Here is a 19,246-nt window from a genome sequence, read left to right on the forward strand (position 1 = left end):
GAGAAGTAGCCTTCTTCTAGGGCCAGGACAAGGTCTCCTTTGAAAGAGTTCCTAAGGGTATCTTCCCATTGGTGGGAGGTGGTAGTAGGAAAAGACCAATGACCATATCTAAGTGTCAATGAAGTGTCCCAAACAAAGTAGGAGGTGGAGGGAACTGCTGTTAACATGTAGGGCCAGATGGATCAGAATTGTTGGGGCCGCTGTGAACATCAATATGGTAGGAAATGAGTAAAGCGTCTGCCTGGAGAGAAGTGGATGCAGCGTGCTCCTGGAGAGCTCTGACCTCAAGAATCAGAGCGCATCAGTCTTTTCCTACTACCATCTCCCACCAATGGGAGCATACCCCAAGGAATGTTTTCAAGGGAGACCTTGTCCTGTCGCTACAAGAAGGCTACTCCCCCAACTAGCCGAAACATCACTGGACGCTGCACCCTGCGTGCCCTCAAAGTCCTTACCAAGAACATAAGCCTTTGATTCATTATCCTGACGTCGACCTACCACTAGGTCACTCTTCTGCCTGGCATCACAAAGGAGTGTGGCACCCCACACACCCCTTGGGACTATTGTTAAGCATGCAATTTTGTTGCACTGCTAGGTCTTTAACCTACTTTCAAGCCTAGCTGAGTCCCACTTTTAAGATTGTGTCTGCACTGCACTATTACTGTACGTTTAACAATGGAGAAGTTTTCAACATGTGAAATCACAATATGTGCAGTATTGAACTATTTATTTTCCTTTGTTTTACACATTTAATTTGTCTCTGTTGAACACGTTAGCAAATGCATTTGTTTTTTGTATCATTGCTGTTTTGTCTACACATGTGTTATTATGTGGAAAGAGTCAGAGAGTATCTTTTTCTGGACACAAAATAACTCCTTACTAATAAAACATGTATATAAAAAAGTAAAAAACACCTGCAGCTATACAATAAAAGCTGTTGACTTGATTGCCCCTTAGGGCGTGATTCCATGCCCGCCCCCCTCGACCCTAGGTAGTGCTGTGTGGGGTGGGCACAGAATCACAAGTCTTGAGTTATGATGAGAGGCGCCTCAGGAGTTCGGCCTAGCGCTTTGACAGTTGCACCTCTTGTCATAATTGACCAAAATACAGCCAGAAAATATTGTTTAGTTCGTTATGAAGCATTGCTCGAAAATATCAAGCTGACACTTGAAGGTAGGAAGCCAATATATTTATTATCATTTCTGTTCTCTACCAGCTTTGCTCATCATTATGCCTGCTATAATAACAGCAATAATAACGTAACATACTATCATATATATGGAAAGCATTATTGCATAAACTAAAAACATGATTGGCGTCTAACAAAGATCAAGTACAATTCATCATTTTAAAACACCAGCTTAAGCAATCATGGAGTTCATGTTATGTTTGTCTAAGCTATGCTATGGTAGATCAGGAGTGGAGTGACATAATAAAGTACGCCTTCAGTCTCACATATGCAAAAGTTCAACCAGCACACTTAAACTCACGATTTTCAGGCCTTGCTGTTCTGCATGCAAAGTGACCACGGGGACCTGCTGCTCTGACCTGCGATCGAAGGCACTTCCCACCCCCAGCTTCTGGTTTGCTCTCTGCTGCCTGCTGCCAAGGTTTTTATTAGCCTCAGTCTGTTGTGCTTTTTATATTACCATGCGTGACTTAGTCTACATATACTATGTGCGTCATTTCCGTGGCCTGGACAGAACGTCTACAGTCTGAACATGCTCTTGAGCTTAGCTTGCATTGCACCCATGATTTACCTATGTGAAAACTCAAGTGACGAGTACTGTCTTTTTTTCTTGATTATTTCCATTAGAATGCATGGGCTTCTGCTTGATGACCAAGCAAAGCGCTGTGTTCACCTCTAGCCTATTTCAAATGCCATTATATTGGATGCATTTTCTAAAGGGGTTTAGACGTGACATTTGCTTTGGACACTTTAACCGCACCTGTGGATTTTGGTACCCTGCTTCCTGTCCCTTGCTGCTTATCAGCGCAGAAGCATCTCTTGACTCTGCTACGAGCTCATCTAAAACAGGAAGCCGCCACTTGTGGTTGGCTTTCTTCTGTTGGAAAAGGAAAAGGGCAAACTGTTCGCCTTTAGCTGACCCTAACGGCACGTGTTTGTGAGTCTACAGTTAGTGTCTGATTTTGTCCTATAGAAGCCAAGCTTGCATTGTATGTGAATGCGTGCTATTTGCCAACAAATATCCATAGCTTATTACTATGATGGTGTCAGCGCCACGTGTATTTTCAAGGCATTAAGCCGTTGAAGACAAGAGGCTGCTATTCTATGGTTAGGAAGAGGAATCTATCTTGTCTTGTTAATCGCCTTTGCTAAAGCCATGGGACAGGCTATGCGCTTGCTCTTTGCTGAACCCACGAGCGTTATTCATCAATGGCAATATATTGTCTACAGCAATTGTCTAACTACGTCTTCTGACACTAGACCTTTTTTAAAAAAAAATGTTTTTATTAGGTTATTTATCATTGCAAGAGTTGTCATCACTAATGCTTCGGTGAAGACATCTCATTTTCATAACATAACCCCTCCCCCCCTTCACCACCCCGACCACCTTTTCTTGTGTTCAGTTCAACTGTGCCGGATAGCCGTCATGAGCTAATTGTGACTTCGTAGGAGGAAACTTCCTCCCTCGGTTGGACAGCGACACAGTGAGTGCCATCCATTGTTGCAGGTCGTCGCTGATGTCCAGTTTCTGCTGCCGACCATTTACAGAGATCTTCCCACCACAACGTGACGCTGGGGATATTGGGGCTTTTCCACCCCATGGCTATGCGTCTTTTCGCCAAAATGTACATCAAGTCCTTGAGCCTATTCAGAGGTTTGTTCTTCTTGCTTTTTTTGTATCTACCCAGGATGCACGCTTTGGGTGACTGTACGTCCAAGGTGATGTCTGCAGCAGCCACCTTAGTGGCGATTTGCGACCAGTAGGTTTGTAATGACCGGCAGCCCCAAAACATACCACTCGGAGTTCTTGGCATTTTGGGCATTCTATGGTTCTTGCCCCTTTGAATTTGGAGATGACCTCAGGTGTGACGTAAGCTCTGTTAATGATGTAAAATTGTATAAGTTGTTGACAGGCATTTCTGGATACTTTTTTGTGGTAGTGTGTTATGGATTCCCAGTCTTTGTCTTCGAATTGCTGGCCCAGTTCCTGTTCCCATTTCTCTTTGCACTTGAGGTTGTGCCTAGTTGTGCTGTCTAGCAAAGTCTCGTATAGCCTTGAGGTTTCGTGCCCTCTCTCAGCGGCGTTCAGCATGTTTTCTATGGGTTCATGCCTGGTTTCGAGGTTCTCCGGCCATCTATGCGAGAGCTTCTTCACCACCGCTCCGTGGAGTAGTAACTGCCCAGTTGGTATTCCCACGGACTCATGCAGCTCAGCAAACGTCAGGATGCCTTGGTCGTCCATCAGGTCGCTCATGGTGGCAATTCCGCAGGGCTCCCATATATTCCTTATCTCTTTCAGGCCTCCAGGTCTGCCTGTCATGATAGCTGCTATCAGGATCTCAGGGGAATATGGATTGTTAATTCCCATGACTTTGCAGGCTCGTTTCCAGATCTGGATCCCTAGTCTAATTAGGTAAGAGGTTGTGTTGGGCTGTCCCTGGCGGGGTCCAGAACAAGTCTCTTAGGAGCATATGGGAGATCGCTGGTTGCAGCAGCCGGGTGTCCCTTGTGGTTTCGTCTGCCATCCATTGTATTACGTGTTTCAGTTGGGCAGCTAGATAATATAATTCAAAGTTGGGGATTTTCAGGCCTCCCCTATCATAAGGTCTGTGTAGTACTTCTAGCGTGACTCTGTGCCTCCCGCCCTGCCATAGGAATCTTCTGCAGAGCTTGTTTAGTTCTTTGAAGAACTTCGGTGGGATGTTGAATGGGACATTAGTGAAAAAGTGTAGAAATCGGGGTAGTGCCACATCTTAAGAAGCCCTGCTCTTCCTGCCACTGAGAGCAGTAATTTGCCCCAGAATTCCATTGATTTCTCCAGGCTGTCCCTGGCTCTCACTGTGTTTAGGGCGTGTTCTGTTTTAGGATCTCTGTGTATGGAAATGCCAAGGTATTTGAAAGAGGTGGCCTTCCACTTAAAGGCCATGATTGGGAGACTGTCTTCTCTGGCTTCACCTAGGGCAGCTAGGGGAAATAAGCATGATTTGTCATGATTGATTTGTATCCCCGTGTATCTGTGGAACCCCTCTAAGGTCTCAAGTATGTATGGTAATATGTGTTCTGGGTTGTTTAAGTAGAGGAGCATATTGTCCGCATACATTGAGACTAGGTGGTCTCATTGTCTATCACTATGCCCCCGTCCCCATACTCTTGTCTTAGGTATGCTGCTACAGGTTCAATGGCTATGATGTACAGCATGGGGTAAAGTGGGCAACCCTGCCGGGTGCCTCTATAGAGGTGCCATTTATCCGGGTAGGTATTGTTTTTGCGTACCCTGGCTGTGGGATTGGTGTATACGAGTTTGTTCCACTTCAAGAAGGCAGGGTCTATTCCCATTTTGGTCATGGCGGGATGCAGCCAATTCCATCTGACTGAATCAAATGCCTTGGTGGCCACTGCGCATTCCCTGGCCTGCCGTTAGTGCTGTGTATGACATGGTGTAGCTTGCGCAGGTTTTCTGTAATGGATCGCCCAGGAACATAGCCCGATGATCATGATGGATCAGCAGCGGAATCGCCCTCCTCAGCCTCCTCGCAAGCAGTGCTGTTAGGATCTTATTGTCTGCGTTTACCAAGGATAAGGGCCTGTATGAGCCACGCTCTCCCCGTCTTTGCCCGGTTTCAGTAGTGGGATAATTACAGCTTTTCTCATGGTGTCAGGGACGGTACCTATTTCATATGCCTCGTTAAATACTTGGGCTAGGAGAGGTGCCAGGGTGTCCTCATATGTTTTATATGACTCCGCTAGGGAGCCGATCAGTTCCTCGGGCCTTACCGGACAGCAGGGATCTAATGGTGGGTATGACCTCCTCTGGTGTGATGGGTTCGTCCAGGGCCTCGGCCATTTGCATATTCCAGTGTAGGTACGTCTTCTATTTCAGTGTCTGTGGGTGACGGAGGATCTGTGTAGAGGGTCCGGTAGAACCCGGAGAACACCAAGTTTATCTCAGCCTGCGTGTGTGCTGTCATGCCGTCCAGCTTGCGGACCTGGCAGATGGGCTTCCTGGGAGACTCCCGTTTGTAGAGCCAATCTAGTAGCTTTCCCGGTTTGTCCCCGAGGGCGTGACTCCTTTCAGCGTGTTTTTTTTTTTTTTTATTATTTTTTTTTAAACTTTATTTTTGGGTTTTAATATACACATACAACAACGACCTTTGGTGATAGGTCAAAACAGCATAACAACATACAACGATATTGCGTTCATTACACTCACAATGCATTTTTCACAAGTTCTGGGGTCACCTTGCAATGGTACAAAGGGTCTCTAAGACAAAGTGCTCTGCTGAGGGTCCTGAAGATTGATCGGGGTCGGGCTCATAGCTGTGTCTTGGATTGCGGGTGGAGATTTAGAGGTGGGGACATCAGGTGTAGAGAGTAAATATTCAATGTAGGGAGCCCATATATCCGGGGGGCGTGCGTGTAGAGGGAGAGTCCGTAGAAACTCGGCATCCATGTCTTGGCAATACAGGATGTCGTTCTTCCACGCTGCCAGTGAGGGAAGGGGGCCGCGACCCCAGGTCAAGGCAATTCTCCTGCGGGCGAGCACCAGGAACAGAGAGGCGAGCCTTTTCCCGGGAGCCTGCAGGTGTTTGGTCATGCTCAGGAGGGCTATGGTCGGTTGCGGGGCAATCGTTTCACCGATCACATCACTCGTGTGCTGTAGGACCGCAGACCAAAAACGGGCCACGCCCGGGCACTGCCATGCGAGGTGAACAAAGTCAGCGTCTGGAAAAGCGCAACTCTCACAGTGATCGGAGGCGTCAGGGTGATGACGTCGCCTCTTTTGGGGAGTGTAATATGTTTGATGGATGAAGTTGAAGTGTATCTGCTTATATCGAGTGTTTAAAGCTACTTTTTGAGTTTGTTGGAGAATGTAGGACCATTCCACATCGGGTATCGTGATATGGAGTGCTCTTTCCCAGCGCAGTTTGGCATTGACAGCGGGTGTCGTAGTGTCAGCCAGCAGTAATCTATATATCGTGGAAACCAGCCGCCCCTCTCCCCTTGCTTGTATCACCCTGTGCAGGAGGGTCCACGTTGGGGGTTGCTTGGGGAATGATGGGAGGATAGCCCGCAGGGTGTGCCGTAGCCTGAAATAGAGAAAAATGTCGAGTGAAGTGTTGCCCCCTCTCTCCCTGATCGCCTGCGGCGTTATGAACATGCCCTCTGGGAAGAGGTCTCCCAGAGTTTGGATATTGGTTTTGTCCAGCCAGATCAGGAAGACTTTTTCATTAGTCAGAGGTATGCCGGGGATAAACCTGATGGGTAATAGCGGGGAGTATCTTATCTGTATTTCGTATTTGCGGGCTATTTTCTTCCAGATGGCGTATGTGGATTGGACTGTGTTTAGTGTGCTGTACGGAACCGATTGCTCGCTGAAAATGACAGCTGTCAAGAAGTTGGGCGATGCTAGGGCGCGCTCGACCTGAACGTGTGGTCGGATATATTCAGACGCATACCAGTGGCCAAGGAATTGGGCCTGGGCCGCCCAGTAGTATTTTTCTACATCTGGAAGCGCAAGGCCGCCCCGAGTCACCGGCAGCGTCAGCGTCGCATATGCGACTCGTGCCGGCTTGCCCGCCCATATTAATTCTAGGATGAGGGACTTGATTTTCTGAATAAAGGCGCGCGAGAGTATTAGGGGTATGTTTGTGAATAGATAGAGAAGCTTGGGGAGAATCACCATTTTGGTGAGCGAGACCCTCCCCCAGAGTGTTAACGGGAGGGACTTCCACCTTTGGACCCGCTCTTGAAGGGAGTGGAGCACCCGGCCGTAGTTGTCCTTAAAGATGTCATCATGATTAAGTGACATTAGGATCCCTAGATAGCGCACCTTGGAATTTTCCCACTTAAAGCCGTGGTCATCTCGAAACATAGGAGTGGATTCCGTGAGTGGAAATATTACCAATTTCGAGTGATTTATTTTGAGGCCAGATATGCCGCTAAATCGGATTACCTCACGCATAACTGGATTGAGGTTTGTCTGTGGGTCTTTGATGAAAAGCAGCACGTCGTCCGCATAAAGGGAGACGATCAGCTTGTGAGGGCCCAGGGTGATGCCCCTATCCGTTCGGCGCTCTCTCAGTCTTGACGCAAGTGGTTCCATGACTAGCGCGAAGATGAGGGCGGACAGGGGGCATCCCTGCCTAGTGCCACGCTCCAGTCTGATTCCGGGAGATCTAGTGCTACCGAGGGCGATATAGGAGCAGGGGTCGTTGTAAAGAAGAGAGACCAATTTGACAAAGGTTTTACCCAAGCCCATTTGTGTAAGAGTTGCAAAGAGGTAAGGCCACTCGACGGAGTCGAACGCCTTCTCGGCGTCTAACAGCACCGCTATGGCTTGCTGTGAGGGGTCCAAAGCGGCGATGACGCCGAAGAGTCGTCTAATGCCATATGTCGTGCTGCGGCCTGGGATAAATCCGGCTTGGTCTCCTAGGACCAGTGCGGGCATGAGGGGAAGGAGGCGGTTAGCGAGGATCTTGGCGAGGATCTTGTTATCTAAATTGATTAGTGAGATTGGCCTATAGGAAGCGCAATCGTCCTGTGGTTTGCCTACTTTATGCAGGAGAGTCACGTTGGCTTCACGGAGGTTGGGAGGGAGTATTCCGCGCTCCAGGGCTTCTTCGTATACTTGTAAGAGTATCGGGGCAATCACGGCAGCATGGCTTTTATAGAATTCGCCTGTCAAGCCGTCGGGACCAGGCGCCTTGGTGCTTGGGAGAGATTTTATTGTGTCTGTAATTTCTACTAAGGAGATGGGAGCATTTAGGGGTTCTCGTAATTCCTGGGTCACCCAGTACAGTTCTGTGTCGTTTAGGTAGTTCTGAATCTCTTCGGGGTTGCTAGCGGTGTGGGAACTATACAGGTTTTGGTAGAATTTATGAAATGTGTTGGTGATTCCCTCTTCGGTGTAGGATAGGGTTCCCTGCGCGTCTCGGATATATTCTACTCGGGGGGGAGTTTGATCCAGTCTCAGAAGGCGGGCTAGAAGCGCCCCGGGTTTCTGCCCCTCACCATACTGTCTGATCTTGTGTCTCCGGCTCAAAAATTTCAGTTCACGTTCTGCTGTCACCTGAAATTTATCTAGTTCAGTCTTTAGTTCGGCCTAAATCTGCCTGTCAGGGGATGTTGCCTGAACCTTTTCAAGAGCCTTCAAGCGTCGTTCACATTCCGCCAACTCACGCCTGACTAGCTTCAGGATACCGTTTTCTTTGGCCAAGCAGACACCCCTCACATAGCATTTAAATGACTCCCATAGAGTGCCGGCTGAATCGACTGAACCCTGGTTTGTTGCAAAAAAGGAGGTGATGTCCTGACGAAGCTCATCGGCGAAGATGGGATCTGAAAGTGAGCCGGGTTTGAACCTCCAGTTCACGGGAGGTCTTGGAGACTTAGACATTGTAAAGTCAAGTGTGACCATGGAGTGGTCGGAGAGGGATCGTGGTAAGATGTGGCATGGGCCCCACTCGAAAGGGCAGAGTGTTGATACCAAGAGATAGTCAATGCGGGAGCTGGTGTTATGGGCCGCTGAGTGAAAAGTATAATCTTGAGACTCCGGATGAGTGCGTCTCCAGATATCAGACAGGTCGAAGGCTTGACAGATCTCCGTGACTTGGCGGCTGGCTTTGGAAGCTCTGCTGTTGCAGCCGTGTGATTTATCAATGCGCGGGTCAAGCGGGGTGTTGAGATCAGCTCCCCACATCACTGTCGCCGAGGCGTATGTGCCCAGGTTGGGCATAATCCAGTTGAAGTTGCTCGGTCCGTCGACATTGGGGGCGTAGGTGTTTACCAGGACTACCTCTCTCCCAGCAAGCAGGCCCCTCACCAGCAGGAACCTGCCCTCCCCGTCCCTCTTAGAGCCGATCAGGCTGAAGCCGGCTTTTTTGTCAATTAGTATTGCCACCCCTCTCGCGTAGGAGGAGTATGAGGAGAAGTATCTGTGGCAGCCCCATGACCGGGCCCAGGATTGTTCCGCCGTTGGAGTCAAGTGGGTCTCTTGTAGCATAGCAATGTTGACTTTGTGCCGCCGTAGATATTGTAGAACTTTCCTGAGTTTAGAAGGCTGGTTCCCACCGCGGATGTTCCATGTAGCAATTTTAAGCGATCCCATATCGTAGCAGTCCAAAAGAGCGGGCTGGTGACCCCACGACCCCGTGGCACATATTAGGTATGCGGTTATCGCAAGGTGTGATACCTATTGCAGGTTTTGGCATAGGACTTCGAAATTGTAGAGTGCTAGAACGCAATTGCTGAAACAATAACATTTTGGAATTCTCGGGATCTCTCCCGTGTGCAGGCAACCCCCAACAGGCCTGCAGATTAGCCACCCCGTTTCCTCCGGGATGAGTAACTTTTGTAACCCCTCCCTGCGTGGGCAACCCCCAACTCGCCCATGGTATACCCACCCTTATCAGTTGAGCCACCGACAGTGCCGTGCTTGGGGCGCTAGACTCCTCGCAAGAGGCTGTGTGGCCCAGAGACAGTTAATCATATGATTCTGTGGGAACTGGTAGATGTCGCTGACATCGAAAGGATCTGCGTCGCCTCATTTTGCCGCGTTTGGGAGCATTTATGGTGGGTTCCTGCGTATGCGTTCGCCCCTGCGCGGGCTCTGGTTGTTGGGAGCCTGCCCACAGTTCCTCCGATCCAGGTACTCAGTGGCCTCCTCAGGCGAGGCGAAGAAGTGGGCTCTACCCTCATGCTGGATGCGGAGTTTGGCGGGGAACAGCATCGAGTAGAGAATCTGGTTGGCTTGAAGCCGCCGTTTGATTGCTGTGAAAGAGCGCCTCTGTGCTTGAACCGCGGGTGTGAAATCGGGAAAGAACTGAATCGAGTCGCCATCAAATTGGAGATTCCCTTTCTCTCTGGCTGCTCTAAGTATGGCATCGCGGTCCTTGTAATTAAGTAATCTGGCTATGATTGGGCGTGGGTTTGCCCCCGGGACCGGTCTGACCGTAGGGATTCTGTGCGCTCTTTCCACTATGAATAAATGTGAGAGAACCTCCGGGCCGAGCAGTTCGGAGCAAATACGTTCGACATGGTCCTCCATTTTGATTTGAAGTTGTTGCTCTCTTACTCCAATAATTCTGATGTTGTTCCTACGGGAACGGCCTTCTAGGTCTTCGTTCTTAGCAGCGATAGCTTTTATCTGGGATTCCAACGCCGAGACTCTAGTGGTCAGGGATGCTGTGCCATCGTCCAGACTGGACACACGCTGTTCGACAGTGTCCAGTCTCTCGGCGTGTTGATCGAGGCGATGTTGGATACGATCTACTTTGGACGACAAATTGTCAAGTTTGCTCCCCAGGCCACCTATACCGGCTTTTAAGTCCAATAGGATTTCCTTGATGCCGGGCTCAGGGATCTGGGCTTCTATGGAGCCTTCTTCCGCCGCTGGGGACGCTGGTCTGCTCGCGGTATTCGATGGCCTGGTGGCTGAGCTGGCCTCAAAATTGAGTTTTTTTTGGGACTTATCGTATTTCCCCATGCTGTGTGTTCCTCCAGGGCACTTTCACTGACCGGCTGAAGCGAGAATAGTATGGCCGCGGCAGTGTTTGGGGCTAGATGCTGAGCTCCCCATCGCGGCCAGGGGTGATCGGGCCGGGTGGCTCGTGCAGCGCTTCAACAGCCCAGCGGTCTCCGCTCCGCTCCGGGAGACCTCCGCCCTCGATGCCGCCAACGCGGTCCACCTCGCTCGGCGGTGTGCGTATGGTCGTGTGTTATTCGGCGTTGGGTCCTGTGGGCCAAGCGTCGGAGTACAGGCAGCAGAGGTGCCCGGCAGGGCTCTTACCTTCGTGTGGGTGTCCCCGGCCACGTCCCGGTGATCCTGCCACCCAAGGATTGCTGTACAGTGGGGCACAGCCGCGTCCCACATCCGCGGCGCCGTCTAGGCCCCGCACACTCGTGGGGACCGCCCCTCACGACCCTCGCCGGGCGCCGATTCCCACGGCTCCGAGGGGTCACCTCTCGCCTGCTGTGTCGTTTCACAGGTCCCGTGTTATGAGCTCCAGCTTCCCGTTCTCTCCTGGGTAGGGGGGTAGATGGAATTTCCTCGGGTCGTTGTCAGGATTCACGATGAGCGACTCTCTTGCCTCGGCCGAGCCCGTCACAAGGGCGCCGATGTCCGGCGAGCCGCGGCCTGCAACCAGACGCTCGTATCTCAGGCCGTGGATGGAGGAGCGAGTCCAGGAAAGCTTCGGGGGGCACCGCTCGACTTCGGAAGTCGGCTTCTGGCGATCAGCGGCTGAAACGGTCCCACAGAAAGGATGGATTAGACAGGATTAATTCTGGGCCTCACGGAGCTCCCTAGGAAGCCGCCATCTTGTTCGGCTCACTAGCGCCCTCCCTTTCAGCGTGTTTTGTATAGCTAAGTTTCCCTAATTTCTCCCAGTGCACCAAGCAAGCCTGCCTGAGCTCTACTATTTTTTATATATGGGCTGGGTCAGTGGAGGCCTCGGCTTCTAGCTCCCACAGTTCATCCTCAGTACGAGTAAGTGAGGCAACTATGGACCTCTGGGCTCTGCCTATGGTTGCAATCATTTCCCCTCTCATGACCACCTTGAACGCTTCCCACGCCATGCTAATGAGTTGCACACTATTTTCGTTTATTTGCCAATAGTCTAGCGTGCTTTTACAGATATGTTCGCAGAAGGCCTTATCTAGCAGGGCTTCGCCTCTGAGTCTCCACGTGGGCGCGGGGGGTCTGGACTCCAGCACTGTCCAGGTAGTTGTTAAAAGGGTGTGGTCTGACAGCACCCTGGCCAAGTATTGTGTTTCCCCGAACGAGGCCTGTTGTTCCTCCCTCACGAATATGTGATCAATTCTAGTGTGGACTGCGTGTTGGGGTGAGTAGTAGGAGTACTCTCTCTTGTCGGGGTGCTGTTCCCTCCATAAATCTCTGAGTGCGAGTTGTTGTGTTAGTGCTTTCAATATTTTGGCAGGTGGGGAGGGGCGGGTGTGTTTTCTGTCTGACCTATCTATCCTGGGGTCAAGGATACAATTGTGGCCCCCCCTCCATATCACGGGAGTATCTCTATATGGGCCAAGTCGTTGGTATAGTGAATTGGAAAAGACAGTGGCATCATGATTGGGGGCATAAGAGTTGATCAGGCAGACTTCCCTTCCCTCGATGGTGCCATGTATCAGGGCCATCCTACCTTCATTGTCCGTTTTCGTGTGCATCAATTTTATGGGAATGGTTGGGGCCATCCAGATTAGGACACCTCTTGCGTATATACAGTACGTGGTGCCTATCAGTGTACCTCTCCAGGTTTTGGCCAATGCTGCTACTTTTCGTGCATCTAGATGGGTCTCCTATAGGAGGGCGGTCCCGACCTTACTTCGTTTAATGAATGTGTGGATTCGGTGTTGCTTGACGTAACTGTTCATTCCTCGGACGTTCCAAGTCATGATTCTGATTTTATCAGCCATGGATTATATGTGACCAAATGTTCAAGGGTGGTGTTCTCGGCATGTCCCCTTTCGCTTAAGCCGATTTACAATGCTTAGGGTGGTATTGGTTCCTCTGTGTGCAATTCCCCAACAACAAAATTAACTCCCAAATTCCCTTTCCCTCAAACTGTAAACTCCTTTGTAACATAACATGTCTAGCGAGGTTCCCCCCGTTCTGACTATCCCGTTTCCGCCCCATTGGACCTCTTGTTGGTCCCATTGGTGCCCTACGGGCAGGTTAAATGTACCCAAACTACTTCTGGGGGCAGAAGAAATCCGCTTTGGCTGCTGTTGTGTTAAGAGCAGTCTGTATCCAGTGTGGCTCCTGTTCGGATCAATCCTGCTGTGTCAAAATGTGGGTTCTATCTTCCTGGTGTGTGCTTTTGTCCAGCTACCAGTTACCAGTGGTCACTTAGTTTGCAGGTTGCCTTGGTTTGCGTTCTTTCACCTCGAGGTCAGGGAATTGCTCTCTGTCCATCCGCTTTCTGGCTTCAGCTGGAGTATCAAACAGGTGTGCTTTGTTTTTGTGTAGCACTTAATTTTGCTGGATATAGGAGAATATAGCGCACTCCTGCATTTTTCAGTCTTGCTTTACTGTAGATGAATTGGGCTCTGGCCATTTGGACTTGGAAGGTATAGTCTGTATATATGGCTATCTTTGCCGAGTCTCTTTGTATGCAGCCGCCCGAACGCGAGAAGGCTAGGATCGTCTCCCTATTTCTGTAATTAAGGACCTTTGCAATTATTGGCCTGGGAGAAGAACCCTGGGGGTGGCTGTTTAGCAAGAGATCGATGGGCCCTTTCGATGGTGAAGCCTTGTGAAAGTGTCCCCACGCCGATTTCTTGCAACAGGAGATCCTCAACATAGTTTGTGGGGTTGCTTCCTTCAATGCCTTCCGGCAGGCCCAAAATTCTAAGGTTATTTCGGCGAGCCCGCCCTTCGGCCTCATCTGCTCTGTCCTCAAGGTTTTTCACTTTCTGCACCAGTTCATCGACCTTCCTTAGGAGTTGGGTTTTGGTCTCTGTATTCTCCCGAACCTGGGTTTCCAGCACCTCGGTTCTGCCCGCTATAGAGCGGACATCTTGGCGCAGCAGGTTTAGGTCGATTGCCACTGCGTCTATTTTATTTTCCATTGTCTTCTGGACTGTTTTAATGGCCTCAAGGAGCTGTGAGTTGGTCGGTTCAGGAGGCTCTGTTAGCGTAGTCACGGCGTCGGCGGCGCTGGTATCTGATCTAGATATACCACCGACCGTGTAGGTCTCCATGGTGGTCTGCTTCTGTTTGCTTCTTCCACCTTTTGCAGTCATTACACTGTAGGCGGGTGGGCTTGCCTATTCTCTAAACCAGCTGTTCCAATCGTGGTGATGGTGCTATGTCTAGTGTTGGGCCTTCTGCAGCGCACTCCAATTTTTCTTGGTGTCTCCTGGTGGTCTCAATGTTTTCAGGGGGCTGTGCAGTTCTCTAACGTACCCCATGGTGCGGTGGATGGGTTCCTGGGCCTGCTATTGGGGTACCCTGCGCCTGTGATCTTCAGCTCTGCTCACGTGGGGGCCCCTCTGGCAGCATCCAGCTAATTGCCTTAGTTTCAGTGAGCTCTGTGTGGTATATGGCACCCGGGAGTGTTGTACCTCTTTGGGATGCGGTACGGCTTCCAACGCTACATGTGGGGCAGCTGATGCACAATGATGAAGTGTGTGGGTAATGCTCGTCTCCGGCGCCCTCAGCGCGGGCTATGGCACTTCCTCTCGTCGAGCGCAGCTCCAGACCCAGCCCAGCTTGAGGCGCCGGCCTCTGCGTGCCTGATGTACGCGGGAGCCCGGCGGAGGAAGGGGGACGGCCCGCTCCGCGGTCTCAGTGGATGCAGCCAACTCAGCAGGGCCCCCCCCCGCAGGCGTCTGCCTCACGATACACCAGGCTTCCCCTGCACTGGCGCCGTGCTGCCGCTGTGGCTCGCCCCGCTTGTGTCGTCCTGCCGGGTGCTCCCTCCTCGTTCCTGGTACTCCTACCGCGCTCGTTGGGCAGTCTTACTCGGGGCGCTGCTGTGCCGTTCCTCCCGGGGGCAACGCGACGCCGTTGGTGGCACGGGCCCCATCCGCTCTGTGGTGCCTCTGCTGCTCCCTTGGCCTCCCAGGTCAGTTGACTCATTCAGGCCGATCCGGGCCTCCGGGCAGGCTATGCTCCTGTTCGGCTCAGGTGCGGGCTTCTCACCCGGCTCTGGGTCCCCCATAGAGTCACGCCTGTACAATCTGATGGCTCTAGGTGTCCGCCGCTCCTGCCAGGCATCCTGGGTCTCCTCTCTCTGCACTGCGCTAGCCGCTCACGTGGGAGGTGCCATTTTCCGTGTTACGCAGTATTCTCTCAACTTGGCGCCCTGTCCCGGGAGAGATACGTGGACGCTTCGGTCTTTGGGCACAGCTGCCCAGGGCACCCAAGCAGCACTTCTGAAGGCTCTCTAGGTTCGGGCCGGGCAAAAACGACGGTTTACAGCAGTATTTTGGTTGCATCGATGGAGCTCTCTGGATGTGCGACCTTCCTACATGGCAGTTAGCCAGGCCCCCTGGCCCTTCTGACACTAGACCTTGTGCAACCGTGTACTTTGTATTCTGTGGCACAGCTGTCTTAGCTCCTTCGTAACATTTGTAAATCATGACACTGTTGGAACACTGATTAGCTCAAATGTGTGTTTCTATGTTACGCCCAGGTTATTAGTGAGACTAATATGCACTTGTCTCAGTGAAACATGATAAAGGAGAATAAGATTGCATAAAAATGGTTGCAAATATCTAAATATCGATGCTAGGGCACCCCGCACCCCACTGTTCCAATACATTCTTAGCCCACAGTCCTGCCAGTTTTAGGGCTGTCCCTTCAGTTACAATGATTTTATTTACTACTGAATTCCTTCATGAACATTTTAAAGCAAATATTATTTTAAGGTTCATAAAAAATGGCGTATGTTGAAATTGCTTTCTACTGAAAATGGAGTTTGTATTTAAAAACAAAAGTGTCCATGTGGTTCTAATATCTGATATTTAAATTAAAGTTTCTTTGTGTCCCCTTTTTTCCTCTTTTTTTTTTTTTAAACTTTGGTTTTATTGGTAGTTTTTAGAAAGAAAATACAAACGGCAACGCTGGGAGCGTTGTAATCATCACTTTTAACATTGTCATAAAACCCCCAGGTTCCCTCCCCCCCTCCCCCCACCCCAACTCCTCCCCTCCCCCCAGATCAGAGTCACTTCAAAAGTCGAACAGCTGGAGCTGTCATCGTTGCTCGTTGTACGTTGCCACAGAGGTATGCTATACTCTCGCGTCCAAGTTGGCTGAGTGAGATCCGCTTTCTCCCGGGTCCTGGGCTACTCCTACATCCTTGATTCAAGCGTTCCAAACCCACCCCCCCGCCATCTCGCCAGAGTATTCTCATATTGTCAGTGGGGGTCCCAACCCCATGCCCCATAGACCCCATACCAGTTAACCTGAAAGGGGCCCAATTCATTATTTACCATGGCCGTTAATTTGTCCATTAAGAACATGTTTTTGAGTTTCTTAAGCCAATCTTCTTTGGATGGGGTCTCTGGGCTCTTCCACCTTTGTGCAAGGGCCACTCTACCCGCTCGCAACATCGTCTCCCACATTCTTGGGTACCTATACAGTTCGGTGTCCTCCGGGGGGAGGCCCAGCAACATCGTTAGGGGGTTGAGTGGGATTAGTTCCTCGGTGACCTCGGCCATCCACCCCCGTACCTTCTCCCAGTACTCCTGCACCTTGGGGCAGGACCACCACATATGCCCCCTCGACCCCACTTGGCCACAACCCCTTGGGCATCTGGGGGACACTCCCGAAAACATCTTGGACAGTTTCAACGGGTCCCTGTGCCAGCCCTGTAGAATCTTGAAGTTGTGCTCCATGTCCGATGTAAATAGGTTCCCATGAAATGCTATCTTAAAGACTTTGGACCACACCTCCTCTGAGAGTGGTTCTCCTGCCAGGTCGTCCCAAAACCCTCGAAACCCTCTTCTCCCCTCCAGGTTAACAGTGTTCAGTATTTGGTACATTTTGGAGACCGCACCCTTCCTTGATGTGGCCGTGTCCAGAAACTTTTCGAAGGGGGTCAGCTGTCTCCGTAGGTTCTGGCCCCATGTTTGGTCACAAAGGATGCCTTTCAGGCGCAGATATTCAAAGATTGAAAGGGACTCCCGCCCCAGTGCATCTCGCAGGGCCTCGTATTCGAGGAACTCGCCCTCTTTGAACAGTTGTCCCGCCCATTCCAGACCCCCGTCCGACCAGGACTGGGCACTCCTGAATCCCCTGCTACCTAGTTTGAGCGGGTGGCCCCAAAGCGAAGACATTGGAGAGGGCCATGTCGTGAGGTATGAGGTTGTGGGTCCCTCTTTCCAGATTGTCCAAAGTATTCCCAGGGTTGGGTGGGCCCTCAGTTTTCTAGGGATGAATCTACGCGGCAGCCACAGGAGGTCGCGCACTTTCAGAGGGTGGGCGTCCATGTCCTCCAGGTATGACCAGTAGGTGCCCATCCCCTCCTTCATGTGCTCCAGCAAGACCCGCAGCTGGGCGGCCCGGTAGTAAAGGAGAAAGTCCGGTAGTCCGAACCCGCCCTCCTCTCTGGGCAGTGTTAGGGTGGCCTTTCCTATCCTCAGGGCCCTCCCTTGCCATATAAACTCGCGGATTGCTTTTTGTAGATCACGGAGCAACTGGGCAGGGACCTCCGTTGGGAGTGCGGTGAATAAATATAGTAATCTCGGCAGAACGTTCATCTTTATCGCTGTCATGCGCCCATACCAGGACAGAATCATACCATCCCATCTCCTCAGGTCAGACGTAACCCCCGCCAAGATAGGCCCATAGTTCACCGGGGCCAATCTCGAGAGATCTCTAGTCAGGGTTACCCCCAAGTACCTGATGGAATCCTTTCCCACCGCAATCCCCGCACACCTGTCCCGGGGGTCCAACCACGGGTCCTGGACCCTCATGGGTAGGAGCTTTGATTTTGCTGCATTTATTCTTAGTCCCGAGAACTGCCCGAAGGCTGTCATCAGACGCAGTAGGGGGGGAAGCGAGGAGCTGGGATCCACCAAGTACGCTAGGATGTCGTCAGCAAACAGGGAGAGCTTGAACTCTACTTCTCCCCTTTTGATCCCTTTGATGTCGGGGCGAGCCCGGACTGCTATGGCCAGAGGTTCCATCGTCAGGACGTATATTAACGGAGAGAGTGGGCACCCCTGTCGTGTTCCCCTCGTGAGGGGGAATGAGTCGGAGAGTTCTCCGTTCACCTGCACTCTCGCTGTTGGGGCTCCATAGAGGGCGGAGACCCAGGTCCTGACGTGAGGCCCGAAGCCCATTGGACGGAGGAGGAGTTGCATGTACCTCCACTCGACCCTGTCGAATGCCTTCTCGGAGTCCAAGGAAAGCAAACTAGCCTCTAGGTCTGATTCCTGGGCATAGTGGATTAGGTCAATAGTCTTCCTGATATTATCCGAGCCCTGCCTGCCCTTCACGAACCCCACTTGATCCCCGTGTACTAATTTGGGCATTATCCCCTCCAACCGTTTACCCATCACCTTGGCTAAGATCTTAACATCTATATTTAAGAGGGAGATCGGGCGGTAGGAGGAGCAGTCAGTGGGGTCTTTTCCTTCCTTGGGCAATACCACTATGATGGCTCTCATCATCGTTTCCGGCAGGGTGCCCCCCTCCAGTACTGCATTGAACACCCTCGCCAGGTGTGTGGCCAAAGTGGACCGGAACCTCTTGTAGAAGTATACTGAGAACCCATCTTCCCCCGGGGACGTTCCCACCTTCATCCCACCGATTGCATTCTCCACCTCCTCCTCTGTGACCCCTCCCTCTAGACCTTCTGCCATTTCGCCCGTCAGGGACGGGATCTGGATGGAGTCCAGGAACTCCTCAATCTGAGTGTCTTCCCCGGCATATTCTGACGAATATAGTTGTTCATAGTAACGCCGAAAAGCCGCTCCTATGACTGGGGTGCTACGGTCTAGTGAGCCCTGTTCGTTCCTGATCGCCCTCACCATTCTGCTTCTCTGGACCTCTCTAAGTTTCCAGGCCAGGATTTTATCGGCTCTATCCCCCTTCTCATAGTATTTTTGTTTCACTAGCTGGAGGTTGCGCTCAGTTTTATGCAACAAGAGATCTTTCAGTTGAAGTTTGTAATTTTCTAGGGCAGTGATCTGTTCCATAGCCAAGGGTGCCTCCGGGGGGCCTCCCGGCTGGAGCTGTGCGATCTTTTCCCTAAGGGATTTTTCCCGGGCCTCCCTTTCCCTTTTTTTCTGAGCCCCCATTCTTATGAGAACCCCGCGTAAGGTCGCCTTGAAGGCGTCCCACAGCACATGCGCACCCACCTCGCCATTGTCGTTCAGTTTGAAGTATTCCATAATGGCGTCCTGCACTTCCTGCGCCAGGACATCGTCCTTCAGCAGGGAGTCGTTGCACTTCCATCGCCCTTTTCTGCCACCTCGCCATTCCCCTATAATGGTGGTACGGACCAGGTCGTGGTCGGACCAGGGGACCGGGTCAACCTCATAGCCAGAGACATATGGGCGCAGGGACTCGTCTACCAGGATGTAGTCTATTCG

At 51.3% G+C, this 19,246-nt stretch overlaps 1 protein-coding gene across 3 annotated transcripts in view; it reads left to right on the plus strand.

Annotated features, from left to right (window-relative positions):
* The window catches only part of NBAS (NBAS subunit of NRZ tethering complex), a 3,456,930-nt gene that overhangs the window by 734,959 nt on the left and 2,702,725 nt on the right, over positions 1-19,246 (plus strand). The window lies entirely within an intron of this gene.

This window comes from Ambystoma mexicanum, chromosome 4p (genome assembly GCF_040938575.1).
Source record: "Ambystoma mexicanum isolate Mex_15411 chromosome 4p, UKY_AmexF1_1, whole genome shotgun sequence".
NCBI lineage: Eukaryota > Metazoa > Chordata > Amphibia > Caudata > Ambystomatidae > Ambystoma > Ambystoma mexicanum.